Raw genomic sequence first — 21,436 nt, 5'->3', positions numbered from 1 at the left:
GCCTATGCTAGAGGTTTAATAATGGACTATACAAGGAAGAGAAACCAGAAGAAAAAAACAAATACATAAAGTTCTTAAAGAGATGGGAGTACCAGACCATCTTATTTGTCTCTTGAGAAACCTATACGCGGGTCAAGAAGCAACAGTGAGAACTGGACACGGATCCACTGATTGGTTCAAAATTGGGAAAGGAGTCTGGCAAGGCTGTATACTGTCACCCTGCCTATTTAACTTATATGCAGAGCACATCATGAGAAAGGCAGGGCTAGATGAATCAAAAGTTGGAATTAAGATTGCCGGGAGAAATATCAACAACCTCAGATATGCAGATGATACCACTTTAATGGCAGAAAGTGAAAAGGAACTAAAGAGCCTCTTGATGCGGGTGAAGAAGGAGAGTGCAAAAGTTGGCTTGAAACTCAACATTAAGAAAACTAAGATCATGGCATCCGGCCCTCTCAATTCCTGGCAAATAGATGGGGAAGAAATGGAGGTAGTGACAGATTTTATTTTCCTGGGCTCCAAGATCACCGCAGATGGGGACTGCAGCCAAGAAATTAAAAGATGCTTGCTCCTGGGGAGGAAAGCTATGGCAAATCTAGACAGCATACTAAAAAGCAGAGACATCACCCTGCCAACAAAAGTGCGTATAGTCAAGGCTATGGTTTTCCCAGTTGCGATGTATGGCTGTGAAAGTTGGACCATAAGAAAGGCTGAGCGCCAAAGAATTGAGGCCTTTGAACTATGGTGCTGGAGAAGACTCCTGCGAGTCCCTTGGACTGCAAGGCGATCAAACTGGTCAGTCCTACAGGAGATCAACCCTGACTGCGCTTTAGAAGGCCAGATCCTAAAGATGAAACTCAAATACTTTGGCCACCTAATGAGAAGGAAGGACTCACTGCAGAAGAGCCTAATGCTGGGAAAGATTGAGGGCAAAAGAAGAAGGGGACGACAGAGAAGGAGGTGGCTGGATGGAGTCACTGAAGCAGTAGGCGTGAGCTTAAATGGACTCCAGAGGATGGTAGAGGACAGGAAAGCCTGGAGGAATGTTGTCCATGGGGTCGTGATGGGTTGGACACGACTTCGCAACTAACAGCAGCAAACTAGTTAAACAGCCACTAAATTCTGTGTACACTCCTCAAGAGTAGGGCCTTGAAAATATATTAGATTTTCCAGTCAATTTGTCTTGATCATTTTGCTTACTCCCTCTGTGCGGCCCTGTTGCAAACCGGTAGTAAAGGTAAGTAGAACCCACCCCTGGTCTTCCTATACCTACCTTTGCTTCTATCTAAAAATCCCAAGATACTTTGATACAGTGAAGTAGAATGACTCAGGAAGTTAGCCTTTTGTGGACAGAATACAAACAGCACTGTGTTGTTACAACACAAAATTGTCTGAGAAGCCAGAAAAGCTTTTGTTTCCTGTTACTAGGCTAAAACAGTAGCACTGAAAAAAGAACAAGAACACAAGCAGTTCTCTTTCTTCTTTAGTTACTAAGGGAAGCAGCTTGTTCATTTATTATCAGTGATTGCAGAATCTTCCAAAATTCCTTGTATTGTGATAAAATATACTCACAAACATTGTTGTGTAAAATGTTTCCTAAACATTTTGAAAACAACTTGTATGTATAAAAAGATAGAAAATACGCCAACTGTAAAAGCTAATATTTGTTTAGAAACAGATATCTATGAACTTTGAGACAGAGTTTCACAGAAGGATCTACATTCTCAAACAGAATAAACAAAGATAAATCAATAAAGAAACAAAGAACCAACTACAGGTAGTCCTCGTTACGACAGGTCACTTAGTGATGGCTCAAAGTTACGACAACACCCCCAAAAGTACTTACAACCCAGTCCCAAAGTTATGACTGTTGCAGCACTCCTGCTGTTGTTCACCCTTACAACCAACCGCAGAGACACTGCAGCTTGCCCCCTACCTATTTCCCCCCATCCTGTCCTGTTGGGTCCTCACAGGTACTGGGCTTACTTTGCCAGCCCACCAGGTTCCACACGTTCCACTCCTGCCCATCCAGCCCACATCACCAATTGCTCACTTACCTTTCCAAGATCTCCAGAATTCAAGAGGTTGGGGTATAGGAGGAGGACAGGCTGCTCCTTTGCTGAGTCACATGACAGAGTTCCAGAAAAGGCCGTCTTTTTCTCAGATGCTGGCAAAGCCCTAGCTTCCTTCTCAAGGCATTAGCATACACAGCTACTACTACATTCATGTTGGAAGCACCTACCAAGGCACTTATAGGTTGAAAGGCTTGGCCAGTGACATCACTGTTGCCCAGGGAATGCCCAAGGGGGCTCCTTTCATGTCTCTGTTTTTTCCCACTGAAGTGGTACCTATTTATCTACTTGCATTTGCATGCTTTAAAACTGCTAGAGTGGCAGGAGCTGGGACAAATTGATGGGAGCTCATTCCGTCACACCACTTGTGCTCTCAGGTTTTGAAGTGTGGAGCTGTCAACCTCTCAATGGTCTTCTGACCCAGCATCCTAACTATGTGAGCCACCACAGCCCCTTAGCATACACAGCTAAACTTTGGGGAAAAGCAGCAGCTATGTCTTGTAAGCTGAAAACTTTTCCTCTCTTCCCAAGGCATTAGCATAATTGTATGCAGCTAAGTTTGGGAGAGAAAAGCAGGTTTGCCTTCCTTCCAAAGGCATTAGCAAACATTTGTAAGATGAAGCCTTCTTTGCTTCGGCAGTTCTAAAGCTACAGTAGAGAAGCTGTACACTTTAGGCTTTGTCTGTGACCTTCATTGTCAGGATGAAGGAGGGGAAAGAGACACCCCAAGTTTTAGCAGTTTCTTGTTGCATCTTCCCAAAGCCCCACTGGCCAAAATGAAAGAGAGCAATGTTTCTTCCTATTCTCGGTGCGAGCGGCGCCTTCACTTTTGCAAGGAGCAAGGCTGCTTCCCTTCACTCAGTGGGCAATCCAGATTTAAAAGGCTCCTTCTGGACGAAGAGCTTTTCTAAAGCAGAGACTGGACTCTGCAGGGAGGAGGACTCCTACATGGGCAAAAGGGAATGAGTTGCTGCTGGTATTCCCCTTGCAGTATTTCAAATATTCCCAACCGAGAGCTTTGTATGCTGTTCTCCACAGCTCAGTTGTGGTGAAAAATTGCCAGTGTGGCTTCACAGGGTAAGACACGAGCATGTTGCTTACCTCAAGGAAGGTAGGCACTTGCAGTATTTGAGGAAGAGAGAAACATGCATCTCTTTTAAGTCCTCAAATGACAATCCAGAAGGAAGGGGTGGAAAAGCCAAGGAACATGCTCGCATGCTCAAAAGTTGAACTTTGCTCAGAACGTAAACTTCTCCAACCCAGCGCATCTTATACTGCAAAGCCAGCCTAGCTCCTGTTGCTAGATCACGCTGGCAATGGAATTGGCAGGCTCCGTTAGATTCGTAACTCCAGGATTACCTGTACCAGAATTACCAGGAAGTCAAAAACATAATTCAATGTATACCTGAAATTAGTATAATGGATCTTTTTACCTTTTTAAGATGACCTAGTCGGAGTTTGAATATTTCCTCTTGTTCATGATATTCTGCTAATGTTAACCTGTATGTACATAAAATAAGCGGTTCAAAAATTAGAAGTGCCTTACACCAAGTAAGGTAACCTATATCAGAGGAATATATCCAGATGCCATAGGCAACCCTCAGAGTCCTCTAAAGGTTACCTCCAAAGTCTATTTTTGATTGTTATAGGAGAAAATTTTTACATTCACAAGAAATAATATATTAGCTGCATTAAAATACACTAATTAGTTGAAATGAGTTCCATTCACTTTTTGTTCCAAGTCTTATTGCTTTTGGGAAAGTAGGCTTCGGCATGCCAAAGATCAAATGCGGCCCTCAGTCCACCAAACCCAATATCCTCTAGCCTGACAGACAGCAGAATCCCAATATGATCAATATGTCTTGCACCTACAATCGTTCCTAATCAGGAATGTTAAGAGTTAAGCAGGATATTTTTGTTTAAAAGTATGTATCGTGTCACAAGGCCTCCATTTACCAGCATTTGGTGAGCAGCCTCCTACTAAGTGTAGACTAGGGACTATCCCAAGGAAAGACTAGGGACTATCCCAAGGAAAGACTAGGGACTATCCCAAGGAAAGATATAATCCCAGAAAAGCTTATTAATGAACTCATTAGTGACTTATTGCTGACAACATACTGTGGGCATGATATTCCTAACTCAACATATAAGCAGTAAAGTATGTTACTGTTATTAAACTTTTTAGTATTCAGCCATCAAGAAAGGTCATTATTACCCCTGGTTCAGTAACTTTTGTAATTGAGATCTGAAACCTAATCTCCATGCATCAAGAAAAACTAAATCTTGAAGGGGGGCGGGGCTGACATTGGGCAAGACAATGTGCCTCATGGGAAGCTCTGTGGGATAATCAAAATTCCAGCTGCCAGGCGGTCCTAACTGGACCTAAATCGCCTCGTGGGGGTGATAAACGAGAGGAGCACACTCCGTTGATCTCACAGAGTCCGCAAGCTCCCTGATTGATCCGGAGAAGGCTCCCTAAACTGACAGCTGGGAAGGCGGCCATTGCGACCTGCTACAAAGCTGGAGCAGTCACCGGAAGAGTGAGAAGAAGGAAGGTGTGATCTATCTGGGTGAGATACTTTTAATACAGGACTTTTAGACTTTTTAAACTTTTTAAAGAAGAGCCTCCTGGGGAACAGAGGAAAGCGTGAATCAGAAGGAGGAGGTGGAATTGATTTTTTTCCCCCACCTCTGGAAGAAAAGCTGCGAGGAAGGCATTTGGAGCCATTATAAAAAAAGAAATTTGCTTAGAAGGATTTGCATGAAGAGTAAAGTTAGAAATCCGGACTGGGTATCTTAACTTTTAAATTTTGAATTATTGGTCAATACAAAAGTGACTATATGAACTTTGTTTTTCTTATAAACATCGTATTTTACAACTTGCTAAGAGATATATAACAAAAAGAGGAAGAAAGAGGGGAGCAGAGCAACAGTGCCATCTACAAGCAAAAGTGAAAACTGAAAGACATAAGAAAGAGAAAAGGGAAGTAACTTTGAGAGCCTGTGAACTAAATTGATAAGAAGCTGTTTTAAGTGAAGAACTAAGATAGAGAGCGGAACACTGGCATCCTTCCTTTTTTGATTAGTGTAACTCTTAGAACTTAAAAGGGGAAACACAAAGTAAAGTAAACAGAAGCTGAATAAGGCAAACTTTCCTTGTTCTTTGAATAAGGTTTTTCTTTTTCTTTTTTTTTCTGCTGCTGATCTGTGAACTCTCTCTTTGGATATAAACATTTGGTGATTGTATTTTTGGGGCTTGGTGGGCTGATTTGGATTACAAATTATTATTTTATCAATTCCTTTCCCTATGACAATTTAGATTAGGGTTTGAAGAACCTGAAGAAAAGAAGAACTCTAAGAAGGATATATAAAGTGACAAGACTCGGATTTGGATTATAAATTATTTTTCCTTTGGATTATAATTGAATTATATTACTAATACTTGGTGGATTACAAATACTAAGATATTGCAACATGAGGAAAGCAACTTCAGCACCGTCTTCAGCATCACAGTCTACAACCTCTAGCCCTGCTGGACGGAGAACACTGGATGTCATGCTACAGCAAGAGAAGACCAATACAATGCAAACAGAATTAAAGACTATGATACTAGCTCTTCATGAAGATTTGAAGGAAAGAATAGGTAAAGTAAATGAGAAAATAAAAAGTTTAATAACAGTAACATACTTTACTGCTTATATGTTGAGTTAGGAAAATTAGAAATTTTTCAACAAATAATGGAGAAAACTGAACAACAAATGCAAAAAGTAGTAGAACGCATTGTAAGCCGCCCTGAGTCTCAGGAGAAGGGCGGCATATAAATTAAAGCAAAAAAAAAAAAAAAAAGAAAGAAAGAAAAAGCTGAATCAACAAAGAGTGGGAGAGCTTGACTATAGACTCACAGTGGCAGATCAAAATAAAGAAAAAACAATAATTTCTCTAGAAATGGATAGGGCAGATTATTACTTGAGATTTCAGAATATGGAAGAAGGGAGAAAATTTAGCGGAGATAGTGGCAGACTTGTTGGAGGAAGCGATGGAAGAGCCCAAGGAAAAAAATTTGAATGAGATTGATGAAATATTCAGGGTGCACACTAGATATGCAATGAGAAACAGATTACCTAGAGAGGTTCATGTTAGATTCACCAAGAAAGCAATAAAAACAGAAATTTTGCAGAGAGCAAGAGACAACCCTTTGAAGTATAAAGGGAAAGAAATAGTAGTGTTAAAACAAATTCCGAGAAGAGTTAGAGAAATAAGAAGAGAATATCAGTTCTTGACAAAGTGTTTAATTAAAAAAGGAGTGAACTTTAGATGGCTGATACCAGAGGGAATATTGGTGACTTGGCAAGAGCAAAGACATAGATTAGACTCAATAGAGAAGGTGGAACAATTTTATGATCAGTATCTGGGACTACAAGAGGAAGAGAGTTTGAGAGAGGAAAGAGAGGTTAGACACCAGGAAGAACTTACCGAAGAAAGAGATACTCAACAAAAAGAAGATGCAAGGGATCAGGAGGAAATAGCAATAAGAGAAGGAGCAAGGGCAAAAGAACCAAGAGAGATAAGAACGACTAGAACAGCAAAACCCATTTATAAGTAAAGTCATGGAAGAAGAAATAAAGCTAATATAAATTAATATAAACGGACTGAATTCGGCAATAAAAAGGAAAAGAATCTTTCATAAATTAGAGAAATTAAAATTGGACATAATTTGTTTACAGGAAGTCCACATTGAAAAGTAACATAAAAAAAAATTGGAATATCCGAAAATTGGGAAGTTATATGCCTCTCTTCCACAACAAAGTAAGAGGGGCGTAGCGCTTTATATCAGAGATAATAAAGGCGAAACAAATTTTTATGGATGAGGAAGGGAGGATTTTAATGGTGGAGATAATGATGAACCATAAGCAAATGCTCTTAGTGGCGATACATGCACCAAATGACAACCAAGAGAATTTTTATGGTAAACTGCACAGGAAAATAATAGAATTGGAGTATGAAAACATATGCATTATAGGCACTTTTAATGCAATTGTGGATGTGGACTTGGACTATAAGACTAAAAAAATAAATAAAAAAGCTAGGAAAATACTCCCAAAAACCTTTTTTAAAATGGTGGAAGAACTAGGTATTCAAGATGCGTTTGGGATTTACCCTGAGAAAAGCCAATATACATTCTACTCAAATAGACACATGTCTTGGTCCAGAATAGATATGATGTGGATATCAGCTGAGTTAATTTCCAACATACAAGAAATAAATATTGAAGCAAGTACTTGGGCAGATCATAATCCGATAAAAGTCATATGGAGGGGACAAAAAAAGAAGTTAAGATGGACAATGAATCAGGCGATATTAAAAGAAAAGGAATTTATACAATTTATGGAAAGAGAACTGGCTTTTTTCTTTAAGGAGAATAGAAAAGAAGAAACTTCATTACAGAATGTATGGGACACAGCAAAGGCATACATTAGAGGACTGACTATAACATATGTGGGAAAGAGAAATAAAAAAAGAGACAAGCTCAAATGAAATTAGAAGAGGAGTATAAGAAGTTAGAGATGGAACTACAAAAAGATCCACAAAAAAAGAATGTAAAAAATCAAATCAAACTTAAAAAAACATAAATTGAATTTAACAGAAAAATAAGATTTAGCACAAAAAATTAAAAGTTCTAAACAATTTTTTTTCAAAAACCCAAATAAACCAGGAAAATGGTTGGCATATAGATTGAAAAAGGAAAAAGAAAAGAAATTGATTCACCAACTAACAGATGAAGAAGGGACTTTATACTATCGAAACGATGAAAAAAAGAAAATAATCCATGATTATTATGAAAATTATATGAACAAGAGATAATCTCAGAAGAAAAAATAAAACAATACTTAGAAAAAGCCGAATTACCCATAGTACCAGAAACATTTAAAACACCACTGGAGGAAACAATAACAATGATGGAACTAACAGAAGCAATTAAAAGACAAAAAAATGGCAAAGGACGATACCCGGATGGGCTACCAGCAGAGTTATATAAAACACTACAAAATGTTATAAGTGATTCAATGTTGGAAGTATTTAATGAATTATTGTTAGAGGCGAAGGTACCAAATTCTTGGATGGAAGCATATATTACTCTCATACCGAAAGAAGACTCAGACTTGCAGCAGATAAAGAACTACAGGCAGATATCCTTGTTGAATGCGGATTACAAGATATTTACTTCAATAATGGCAGAAAGATTAAAGAGATTTTTAAACCAATTTATACACACAGACCAAAATGGTTTTCTACCTAAGAGACAAATTAGACAATATGAGAATAATTTTGAACACATTGGAATACTATGAAACACATCCAAAGAAGCAAATGGCGTGGATCTTCCTCGACGCACAGAAGGCGTTTGATAATGTGAACTGGCAGTTTATGCTGATGCAATTAAAAGTTATGTATTTTGGGGAGAGATTTATTAATATGATCAAGACAATATATAACAAATAAACTGCAAAGGTGATGGTAAATGGAGATATGACGGAAAAGGTAAACATTATGAAAGGCACAAGACAGGGATGTCCTCTGTCTCCATTATTATTCGTATTGACGTTGGAAGTACTAAATAGAAATGTAAGACAGGATAAGGAGATAAAGGGTATGGAAATAAAAAAGGAAAAATACAAATACAAATTGCAGGCGTTTGCAGATGATTTGGGGTTTATATTAGAGGATCCCCAAGAATCACAGCCAAAATTGTTAAAAAGAATAGAAGAGTATGGTGAGGTGGCAGGATTGAAAATAAATAAGGAAAAAACTAAGATATTAGAGAAAAACATTACAGAGAAAAAGTTAATGAAGAGATTAGATACCGTATTTTTCGGAGTATAAAATACACTTTTTTCCCTCCTAAGAGGCTGAAAATTTGGGTGCGTCTTATACTTTGAATCTAACCCCGCCCACCCGACACCCACCCTTCGGCCTCTGCGCGTCCTCTTCCTTGCTGCAGAGATTGCCACCAACAATGGCTTGTGTTTTTGTGCTCCGCGCATCGCGTTTTCAGCCTCCAAACGCTCCATTTGAGAGCCCTTCAAGGCTGCAGGAATCACCAAAGCACATCGCTGCCGATTGCCACCCAAAAACGTGACACATTTGGAGGCTGAAAACGTGACACACGGTGCCCAAAATGGCTACCTGGAACAGCTGCTGCCTTTTCTTACCCCTTCTGTGCTTCGCCTGCTTTAGTCACTGGAGCTCCCTCTGACGATCAGCTGTGCTTTTGAAGCTGTTTTTCAGCCCCAACCAGCCCCAACCTCAAAACCAGCAAGCGAAATAATGTGCTGAAGCTGACAGGCTAAGGACACTAGCCAGATGAATACCTGGTAGGCAGGATTTTTTTCCCCCTATTTTCCTCCCCCAAACCTAAGGTGCGTCTTATAGTCTGGTGCGTCTTATACTCCAAAAAATACGGTATTCAAATTACAAAGAAAGTAAAATACTTAGGGATTCAATTAACAGCAAGATGTGTAACGACTTCTGGTGGCACCACAGGAGTCGAAGACGCTCCTTTTTGAGCGCCAGCCCCATGATCTCGTAAAGCCGCTAGAACAGCGTAAATCAGCTGTCTAGCGGCTTGGAAACTTTCTCCCCGGGAAAAGGGGAGGAAGAGAGCAGACGGGCATAGGTAGAGCTCCCCAAGGAGCCCCAGGAACAATTCTTGGGCTCGAAGGGTGAGAGCTCCCTGGAAGCCCGACAGAGCTCCGGATCCGGGATGTTTCTGCTTTAAGCAGAAGAAGACTCCGCGACCACCCCTGCAAACAACACTTGGATAAACATCATTCGGAAGCAGGCTGAGCAAACTCAGGAGAGATCAGCTTTGCAAGTACTGAACTTTAACTCCAAATGTGTATTACTTCCTTCTGATTCATTAAGGGGAGAAAGTGAAACCAAGATGGCGATTGAGCTTTAATGGGGCGTGAAAGAGAAAGTTAAAAAGGAAAGTTTCGTTTAGCGCTGGTAGCCCCAGTTCAAAATTAGAGATTTTTGCTTTAAAGAAAAAAGAAGATTAAGGCTAAAAAGACTACAGCAGTGATTTTTTTTTAAAAAAGGACTGATATTATTTAAAGACTGGGAATTTTTGGAGTTGGTGAATTTGTTGTTCTGGCTGCTAAATAAATTCAAATTGGAAACTAAAAATGGCTTCAAAACAAGTAAAGACTATTGTTACCAAAAGTGCTGGGACCTCGCCAGCTCAAACGTCCAAATTGCAATCTCTCTCTGTTCCAACGGAACCACCAATATTAACACTTGAAATGTTGCAGGAAGCCCTTAAAACACAAGCCTCTGTTACAGAAAAAAAAACTGCTTCAATGTTTGAGGATAAAATCTGAGATGTTGCTGAAGAGATAGTTCAAATTAAAGAGATTATTCAAAAACGTAATGAAGAAATTAGAGAAGATATTATCATGGCAGTTCAAGGTCTGGCAGGCCATATTGAAGCAATAGATGAAAAAGTGGAAGAAATTAAGCAGTCTAATGAGAACTTGGAAAATAAAATGGGAGAGGTCCGGAACAAGATGGAAAGAGCTGAGGCCGATGTGATAATGATACAATATAGAGATATGGAATTTGCTTTGAGAATAAGAGGCCTCAAAGAAAATAAGCAAGAGAATTTGAGAGAGATCTTTTCAGAAGCATTTGCACAGATAATGGGAGATCAAAAAGCAAATTTTGAATGGCAAATTGACAAAATTTACCGTGTCAATTCATGGATTGCCAGACAGAAACATCTACCAAGAGACATTGTAGTCTATTTTACAACAAGGAGAATACGCAATGAAATCTTACAAGTCACCTTTAAAAATAAACTTCAAGTGCAGGGGCAGGAGGTTTTAATACTGAAAGAAATCCCCCCCAAAATGTTGAGAGCCAGAAGGGATTATACCTTTCTGGTGGAAGAACTGAGAAACCGTCAGATACAGTACAGATGGGAGGTTCCAGCTGGACTAGTGGTGAACTATTCAGGAGAAAGATATCGTCTTAACTCAGTGTGGAAGGCAAGAGATTTTTACACCAATGTACTAAAGGCTGGATGCCCACAGTCCCCAGAAGTTAGAAGGAAGACGGAAGCAGAGGGGGCAAGAAAGGGGGAGAAGGAAGAATCGCTGGCACAGGCCCAAAGGGAAGCTTTGATTACTCAAGAAGATTTAATACAACTTTCAACTACTGCTCAAGCTTTTTTTTTTTTTAATTTGATTTATATGCCGCCCTTCTCCGGAGACTCAGGGCGGCTTACAATGCGTTAAGCAATAGCCTTCATCCTTTTGTATATTTATACAAAGTCAGCTTATCGCCCCCACAAACTGGGTCCTCAATTTACCTACCTTAGAAAGGATGGAAGGCTGAGTCAACCTTGAGCCTGCGGAGATTCGAACTTGCAGTAATTGCAGGCAGCTGAATGTTAATAACAGGCTATTAGCCAGCTGCACCACCAGGCCCCAAGCTTTGGAGGTGTTCGATAAAATAGAAGAACCTAAGGATCAAAGACAGACTCGAGCGGCAGCCAAGCGTCAAGAAGAGTTAAGACTGCAGCAACTACAGATGATTCAAGAAACTACAAAAACAGAAGCAGTGGCAGGAGCAAGACCAAAAAGTAAAATGCATGGAGACTTCCAGCAGATGCTCCAAAGGCTTCAGGCGGCCAAGAATGGCAACTAGATTTCTGACTTGGAATGTTAATGGCTTAAATTCACCACAAAAGAGGAGAAAAATATTTCATTATTTGAAACAGTTTAAAAATGATGTAATTTGTTTACAAGAGACTCATATTAGAAGTAAAGATCAAAAATATTTAATAAATGCAAGGTTAGGTATACATTTTGTTGCATCTGCTCCCGAGAAGAAGAATGGTATAGTTATATACCTAAAAAAAGACTTAATTGCCAAATTAATTGAAGCAGATGATCAAGGAAGATTTATAGCAATTGAACTTTTAATAAAAGGAGAAAAAATACTTTTAATTGGAGTATATGCACCGAACCAACAGCAGGAAAATTTTTATAAGCTTTTACATTCCAAGTTATTACAATGGGATTACAAATCATGCGTTTCATTGGGCAACTGGAATGGAGTTTTGGACACTAAAAAAGATAAGAAGGGACTCTTGCAAAATATCTCAACGCGTGCTAGATTGCCAAAATTGTTTTTTGAAATGATGGATGATATGGAGTTGAGAGATATTTGGAGAGAGAGGAACTCTGAAGAAAAAGACTTTACTTTTTTCTCTGATAGACATCAATCTTTCTCTAGGATTGATTTCATATTAATTACTAATGATCTTTTTTCCAGGGTGAAGAAGACGAAGATCTGCCAAAGAGTTTTAACGGATCGTAGTCCAGTTTGGATGGAATTAGAGTATAGAATGGGATCTAAGAGGTCTTGGAGGCTAAATGAAAATCTGTTTAGATATGAGGAAAATGTAAAAGAATGCAAAAAAATTTTGAAAGAATTTTTTATTATAAATATGCATAAGGGTACATCTATGGAAATGGTTTGGGATGCAAGCAAATCATATATGAGAGGTATTTTGATATAATTGAATAATAAACATAGATGTAAACAGGAGAACAAAGGAAGGACTTAGAAGAGGAAATTAAAAACGATGCCCTTGAAGTGATGTCCTGGTGCCTGGAGGCCGTACGGATCTGGATGGGGAGGAACAGGCTCAGGCTCAACCCATCCAAGACCGAGTGGCTGTGGTTTCCGACGTCCCGATATAGTCAGTTGACGCCATCACTGACTATTGGGGGCGAATCATTGGCCCCCACGGAGAGGGCTTGCAACTTGGGCGTCCTCCTGGATTCACGGCTGTCTTTAGAAGAGCACTTGACAGCCGTGACCGGGAGGATTTTTCATCAGGTTCGCCTGATTCGCCAGTTGCGTCCCTTTCTGGATCGGGACTCGTTACGCACGGTCACTCATGCCCTTGTCACCTCCCGCCTGGACTATTGCAACGCTCTCTACATGGGGCTCCCCTTGAGGAGCACCCGGAGGCTCCAACTGGCGCAGGGTGCGGCCGCGCGGGTGGTAATGGGAGCGACATGGCGTTCCCATGTAACACCCCTCCTGCGCGAGCTGCACTGGCTCCCGGTGGTCTTCCGGGTGCGCTTCAAGGTTTTGGTCACCTTTAAAGCGCTCCATGGCTTAGGACCTGGGTACTTGCGGGACCGCCTACTACCACCAATAGCCTCCCACCGGCCGGTACGCTCCCATAGAGAGGGGCTCCTCCGGGTGCCGTCAGCCAAACAATGCCGACTGGCGGCCCCCAGGGGGAGAGCCTTCTCTGTGGGGGCACCTACTATCTGGAACGAGCTCCCCCCAGAGATACGGAGGATCTCGGATCTGCGCACCTTCCGCCGCGCTTTAAAGACCTTACTATTTCACCAGGCGGGCCTGGCCTAATTTTCTCCCTCTTTTATAAAAGATTTTTAATTTTTAAATATCTTTTAGTATTTTATACATTCAATTTTAAATTGGTTTTAAAAGTTTGGGGTTTTAAATTTGTCGGGGCCAAAATTATTTAATTTGATTTTATTCTACTTTTAAATTTTGTATGTATGTGTTTTATTGTTTGGCTGTGCACCGCCCTGAGTCCTTCGGGAGTAGGGCGGTATAGAAATCAAATAAAATAAATAAATAAATAAATAAAAAAAGAACAAGCTTTGATACTGAACCCAGTAGACAAGAAAATAAAAGAGGTAATTAACTTATTGCAAGGGCAATTTAATATGCTAATGGCAGATCAGGTCACAACTAATTTGCAATATGCTAAACATAATACTTTTTGCAATGCTAATAAACCAGGGAGATGGTTAGCATATCTGTTAAGGAAAAAACAAAAGTCACGGACCATAGAGAAAATAGAATATAAATGTAAAGAGGTTTAGACCTTACTCAGCCAAAAAATTATAGGACTATATCACTTTTAAATACAGATTACAAGATTTTTGCTAAAATATTAGCAAATAGGTTAATGACAGTCATGCAACAAATGATTCATAATGATCAAACTGGTTTTATAAATGGTAGACAAATGAAGAGTAATGTAAGGCAAGTGGTTAATTTATTAGAGTATCTGGGGAAGAACAACCAAATCCCTGCGGCGCTAATTTTTCTCGATGCGGAGAAAGCATTTGATTGATTGAAGTGGCATTTCTTATTGAAAATAATAGAAAAGATGCAGTTTGGAGAATATTTTACACAATCTATTAAGGCAATATATCAGAAACAAACAGCGCAAATAATAATTAGTGGTAGTTTAACAGATACTTTTAATATAGAAAAAGGAACAAGACAGGGATGTCCCTTGTCTCCATTATTGTTCATCTTGACTTTGGAATTTTTGTTGAGTAAGATACGTGGGTCGGACAAAATAAATGGAATTAAAATTAGGCAGTATGACTACAGAGTACGAGCATTCGCAGATGATTTGGTTGTTACTTTAACCCAACCATTACAGTCGGTTGTAGGTTTAATGGATATAATTAAGCAATATGGGCAAGTATCTGGATTTAAAATAAATGCAGGGAAAACGAAGATAATAACTAAAAACATGACTACAAACCAAAAAGATGAATTAGAAAGATTAACAGGATTTGAAATAGTTAAAAAAAGTCAAGTATTTGGGGGTTTATATTATGACGTCAAATGCAAAATTATTCACGCATAACTATGATCCGTTGTGGCAAAAAATACAGAGAGAGATGGAAAATTGGAAAAAATTACAGTTATCCTTGTTAGGAAGAATAGCAGCAGTAAAAATGAATGTTTTGCCTAAGTTTTTGTTTCTTTTTCAAATGATACCAATACTTAAAAAAGATGAAAATCTGAAGATATGGCAGAAGGGTATTAATAATTTTGTTTGGGCAGGGAAGAGACCGCGAATAAAACAAAAAATAATGCAGGATATATGTGAAAGAGGAGGTCTCAAAATGCCCAACTTAAGACTATATTATGAGGCAGCTGCCCTATCAGCAATGAGTGATTGGATGAACTCAACAGAAGAAAGAATATTGACTATTGAGGGATATGATTTGGTTTACGGGTGGCATGCTTATTTACTATATGATAAGAAAGTGGATAAGACTTTTAAAAGTCATATATTAAGGAATTCTTTATTGCGTGTCTGGAAAAAGTATAAGTATAAATTAAACGAGAAGTTACCAATGTGGGCAATACCCAGACACGCGATAGAGAATATAAGTGTAGAGCAAAAACAAGATGTGATTACATACAAAGAGTTTCTTAACAAGGAAAGAGGTATACTACAATTAAAATCTTTGAATCAACTAAGAGAAGATAGGACAATTCGAACATGGTTTCAATATGTACAGTTGCAAGCTAGATGAGAGAAGATCAGAAAATTGGTATTTTGCAAAATGAGGAGAATTTGGTAAAACAGATTAGAGACCAAAGTCAAATGCATATAAAAAGGCTGTATAATGCATTGGTAGAAATAGACTCAGAAACGGAGTTAAAGATTGTATGATAAAGTGGGCACAAAATATTGAAGAACTAATAATGATGGAAACGTGGGAAAAAACATGGGTTAGAAATGTGAAGTTTACGCAAGCCCAAAATTTTTATAAAATGTTTTATAGATGGCATCTAGATCCTAAAAAGCTAGCCTGTATGTATCCAAGTGTGCAACCTAAGTGTTGGAGATGTGAATGTGATGATGCCACGTATTATCATATATGGTGGACATGTAAAAAAATTAAGGCATTTTGGATAAAAATATGGTGGATTATTCAAAATATTCTCAAAAAGAAGATAAAATTTACTCCACAGTTCTTTTTGTTAGGTCTAATTACAGATTGTACTGTTATAGAGACTAAGTGTTATAGAGGCTTAGGGCCTGGTTATTTACGGGACCACCTGCTGCCGCTAACGGCCTCCCACTGGCTGGTACGCTCTCACAGAGAGGGACTCCTCCAGGTGCCGTCGGCCAAACAATGTCCGCTGGCGGCCCCCAGGGGGAGAGCCTTCTCTGTGGGGGCACCTACTATCTGGAACGAGCTCCCCCCGGAGATACGGAGGATCCCGGATCTACGCACCTTCCGCCGCGCTCTTAAGACCTTTTTATTTCACCAGGCTGGTCTGGCCTAACCTTTCCCATTCTTTTTTAATGTAAATTTTAATGTAAATTTTAATTTGTTCTTAACCTGGGGTTTTAAATTTCTCTTGGGCTAAATTGATTTAATTCGATTTTACTTCTGCTCTTAATTTTTGTATTCCATGTGTTTTACTCTGTGCCTCTGAGTCCTTCGGGAATAGGGCGGTATACAAATTAAATAAAATAAAATAAATAATAAATAAAATAAGTTGATTTTAAATTTAATAACAGCAGGCAGACTTTTGGTGGCGCAGTATTGGAAGAAGGAAGACTTGCCTACTATTGAAGAATGGACACTAAAAGTAGTGAACCTAGCAGAGATGGCCAAAATTTCAGCGTATTTGAAGGACCATTCAAATGAAAGATATGTATCGGAATGGAGAAGATGGATTGACTATATTCAAAACAAATATCGGACTAAAAAGCTTCAAATAGCTTATGAATGAAACCAACTTTTTCTTTTTGAATTATGTTTTGTTAGTTGAAAGGGGAGTTAAAGAGCAAGAGGGAATTAAGAGCCTACAGAAAGTTAGCATATTTTAGTTTATGTTTGTTAAATGTTATACCCTGTATTTGCTCTGGGAAGTCCGGGGTGGGGGGAGGGGGGTTGGAGGGAGAGGGGGGATTGGGGAAGGGGGATGGGGGGTGGGTGGAGGAGGGAAGGGGGGAGGGATGGGGAAAATTGTTGTAATGTTTGATAAAACTTTTTAATAAAAAAAAAGATGTGTAACGATTAAGGAAGATAATTATTATAAGCTGATAAAACAAATCAAGATAGATCTGGAAAAATGGAAAAACTTGCAATTATCACTAGTAGGAAGAATAGCTACAATTAAGATGAACATATTACCGAGGTTATTGTTTTTGTTTCAAACAATTCCGATAAAATTGGAGAAAAAATATTTTGAAGATCTTAATAAAATAATAGTGAAATATATTTGGTAGGGGGAAAAAGTGAGAATTAATTTAAAAATGCTACAAGATACAAGAACTAGAGGAGGTTTTTGGATTACCAAATTGGGAATTACAGTGGGGCAAAAAACTATTTAGTCAGCCACCAATTGTGCAAGTTCTCCCACTTAAAAAGATGAGTGGGGCCTGTAATTGACATCATAGGTAGACCTCAACTATGAGAGACAAAATGAGAAAACAAATCCAGACAATCACATTGTCTGATTTGGAAAGAATTTATTTGCAAATTATGGTGGAAAATAAGTATTTGGTCACCTACAAACAAGCAAGATTTCTGGCTCTCACAGACCTGTAACTTCTTCTTTAAGAGGCTCCTCTGTCCTCCACTCATTATCTGTATTAATGGCACCTGTTTGAACTTGTTATCAGTATAAAAGACACCTGTCCACAACCTCAAACAGTCACACTCCAAACTCCACTATTGGCAAGACATAAAAAAGATCATTGAGAAAATAACGAATTTACAAGTAGAAGATAGCCCAGAATAGTTTTTATTCGACATGACAGCAGCACAATACACCAAAGAGACGAAATACCTTATTATACACATTGTGACAGCAGCACGATTACTGTTCGCTCAAAATTGGAAATCAGACCAACTCCCAACTAAAGATAAAATTATCTCAAAGATAACAGAATGTGCCGAAATGGATAGATTGACACTGGAACTCTAGGATAAGGAAGAAAGTGACTATTATCTTGTGTGGCACCAATGGTACCAATGGCTGGAAAGGAAAATTAGCACAACCGTAGATGATAGAAATTAGGGTAAAAGATTAACGAGATGAATAAGGAGATGATGCAAGTATATTTTTAGTTTAAAGTATTTGAATTAAGAATCTAATCTAATACTAATCTAATATGTAAAGTAAAATACTATATATTCTGTTGATGACAAAAAGTATATATGTAGAATGTTGTGTGGGTTTTGTAGGTGGTGGGGGTTTTATTTGTCTTTGTATTGTCTTTATATCTTTGTTTACATTTAATAATAATAATTAAAAAAAAGAAAATTAGAAAGAAAAGCAGAAAAGTGAAATATGGAAAATATTTTAACAAAGTTAAATAAACTAAGAAGAGGAGCTAAGCTAAGCTAAGTAGGCATGTTAGGTATTAGTATTAAGTTAAAAATAGACAAAATATTAAATATGGCTGTAAATTTTGTTATTGCATAAAATATTTGTACCAGATGACACACTGTTTAATGAAAAATGTTTGTATTAAAATAAAATAAAAATTAAAAAAAGAAAAGAAAAACTAAATCTCTTTTATAATTGTGGAGAGACATTTCAACACAAACGTAGAATCTTGGGAGGCCTACTTGGGTAAAATCTAGAAGGCTCCTTGCATTTGACAACCCCAGAAAGGATTCTGAAATGTTTGTTCTACCTACATCTCATTTTCTGCTCCGTTGGGCTTGTTTTTGCGTTGCTTTTGCTCAGCGGTGGTTGGAGGAGCCTGGCCCATAGCAGGTGGCTTTCGTTTTGCTAACATTTTCCGTTGCCTTTCTATTTCTTCCCTTTGGGAATTTATCCTTTCCTGTTGCCTAAATGAAAGTAGAACATGGACATAATTAGACAACATAAAATAATACTGTATATGCCACAAGGAAGTGGTTGGCCTTCTACATCCTTAGGTAGGTAAATCAGAACAATACATCAGTAAATATTTAAAAGCTTGGGTTCTGGAAATGTAGTTGGCTATTATGAAATAAGGGACAGAATGCTAAATCCAGTTTCTAAGCAATAATTGAGAGGAAGCCCATTTTTAATTTAAAAAGTGTTCATAGTTTCACACAGTTTTCAAATAATAAGGTTAACCTAATTGGAAAAGAATTTTTTTCCCAAAGGTTTTGCTTCCTCCAAAACTTTTGGTGATTATGATACACCCCTTCAAACTCAACACATAATTTTAGAATGACTCTATCACATAGGAATCTTGAAAAATATGAAATTAACTTTTAATGACTATAATATATTTAATCACGTTTCTGACACGCTGCATGAGTTCAACAGGGCTAAAAGTGTTTTGTTGCTGATTTTCGTTTGTGTAGATGACCAGGCTGAGCCCAAGGTGCGTCATCAGTCTTGAGTCCTTTTGCGCCCAGAAGAGATCTAAGTCTAGGCCACCTTGAATTCCACTGACTCTTATCTACCACCTGTTTGCTTTGACCGTGAGTAGTTCAGATTCTTGTAGAGAGCATAAGCCTGCAATAAACCTTTATATTCATTTGAACTGCCTGGATTTCCTGATTTCCCCAGGGCTTGACATTAATCTGAACTACTACTCTTCACCAAAATTTTCAGATTCTGGAATACCCAAGCCATGGCTTCAGACCCCAGAGCTGCCACAAGTGGATGAGCCAGACGTACGGTCTATCAGCAGACGCCAAGATAGCATAGAAGACCAAATGAGGAATTTTGCAGCCAGTCTTCAACAACTGATACAGCAAGTAAAGATCCTGACTCAAGGGGTTCCGCTGCAACCACAACCACCCAAGGCACAACTGCCAGTTCCCGCCGCACTTATCCCCAAGACTCCCAGCTGCCTACCAGAGATTCACCAGAGAGCCTGATGAGAACATTCCTAGCCCATTTGGAAGTATTCATCGGCACCCGACCAGGGGAGTTTCTGACAGACAGATCAAGAGTCTCCTTCATACTGAGTCTTTTAATCGACTCTACTGCCAGATGGCACATCCACTCATCAAAAGCAATGACCCCGTCCTGGATAATTTCTCAAACTTCCTCACCAGATTTAGAAAGCCTTTTGGAGACCCTATCTGGATGGAAACTGCCAAACACCGCATCCACCAGCTCCACCAGGTCAACAACTCTGTGAGAACATATGTTGAAGACTTCAAGCTCCTCGCAGATCTCAACTGAGACGAGCCAGTCTTATGAGCACAATTCAAGAGCGGGCTCAACAAGGCCATAATCACACAACTGACACAACAAGGTATTCCCCCCAGACTACAAGACCTCTACTTAGCCGCTATAATAGCTGAGTCTCAACTTGCAGAACTTAGAGCACTTTTCAGCAGCCCATGCAGCTGCTTACAAAGCTGCCTCCTCCTGGCACTAACCAGAGCCTCCCTGCCCCCTTGGACTTGGACGCTGAAGAGCCAATGCAAATTGGAGTGGCCACACCGGCCCCGGGAACAGAAGAATGGCAATGGTGCAGAGAGCTTGTCCTCTGTTTCTATTGTGGAAAACCTGGCCACATGGTCAGGAATTGCCCTACTAAACCTCCTGTAAGAGGCAACAGAGCACCCAGCAATGTCTCCGCTACTCACTGCCTGGATGACAAGCCTCAAGGCCAGGGAAATGAGAAATGCCACCCCCCTCATGGGGGGGGGGCGCACACCCAAGCACTGAACAGAGTTCAATTACTTCCACGCTCAGGTACGTTAATAAAATTTGATGCTATCCTAACATGTCCAAGTGGTCAGGAAACCACCATCCCTGTGTTGGTAGATTCTGGGGCTTCATTCATTCACTCATTCACTGCCAACTTCATAAGCCTAGTCACAGTCCAGAAACTTAAGATTCCCACTGTTCCTCTGAAGTGTCTACTGCCAGTGTTAACTATCGTTGGCTGAATTTTAAAACCAGGCCTCACTCATGCCACATTACCTGATGTGGCTGACCACATCGATCTTCTATTGGTACTAGGAACTGCTTGGTTACAAGACCACGATCACACTATTAAGTGGAAGAACTGATCTATTGCCTTTAATAGCCCTCAATGCCCTTCTCACTGCGATTAGCCCTCCAACCACACCCACCAGACCTGCCTGCAAGCTAACAAAGATTCACAATCTGCAAAGTAAATACACAGACAACTGGTGTTATTGCCACTTGCAGAATTTTCTTACAATTCACAGCACTCACCGAGTTCAATGATGCCATTTTGAACCAAGTATGGCACGCACCCTAACATATTGCCAGACCACCCTGCACTGGACTCAACTGTCTCAGGGGCAGTTGACTTCTTACAGGAGCAACTTGCTGCCACAAACCTTTTGAAACAGCAGGTCGACCAAGCGAAACAGGGTGTGGGACAACTCACGGCCAACCTGTGGCATACAGTCTCTCTGGATTTCATCACTGATTTACACCCCTGTTCAAGGCTTCACTACCATTTTGGTGATGGTAGATCTTTTCACCAATATTGCTCATTTCCTACCGCACAAGGGATTACCCAATGCCAAAGACACAGCCCA

At 39.5% G+C, this 21,436-nt stretch overlaps 1 long non-coding RNA gene across 1 annotated transcript in view; it reads right to left on the bottom strand.

The window, feature by feature from the left end:
* Positions 1–3,510: 3,510 nt before the first annotated feature.
* LOC139317524 (uncharacterized) overlaps positions 3,511–21,436 on the bottom strand; it is a 38,740-nt gene continuing 20,814 nt past the window's right edge. The window contains exons 2-3 of the long non-coding RNA XR_011600461.1: positions 18,605–18,757; positions 3,511–3,575 (exon numbers count right to left, since the gene is read on the bottom strand). This is a non-coding gene — a long non-coding RNA (uncharacterized lncRNA). The remainder of the gene's footprint in view (positions 3,576–18,604; positions 18,758–21,436) is intronic.

Source organism: Pituophis catenifer, unplaced genomic scaffold, assembly GCF_029215685.1.
Source record: "Pituophis catenifer annectens isolate HBS135680 unplaced genomic scaffold, rPitCat1.0.hap2 SCAF_5, whole genome shotgun sequence".
NCBI classification, from domain to species: domain Eukaryota; kingdom Metazoa; phylum Chordata; class Lepidosauria; order Squamata; family Colubridae; genus Pituophis; species Pituophis catenifer.
The sequence above is the reverse complement of the archived record's forward strand: the minus strand, read 5'-3'. Positions and strand labels throughout refer to the sequence as shown.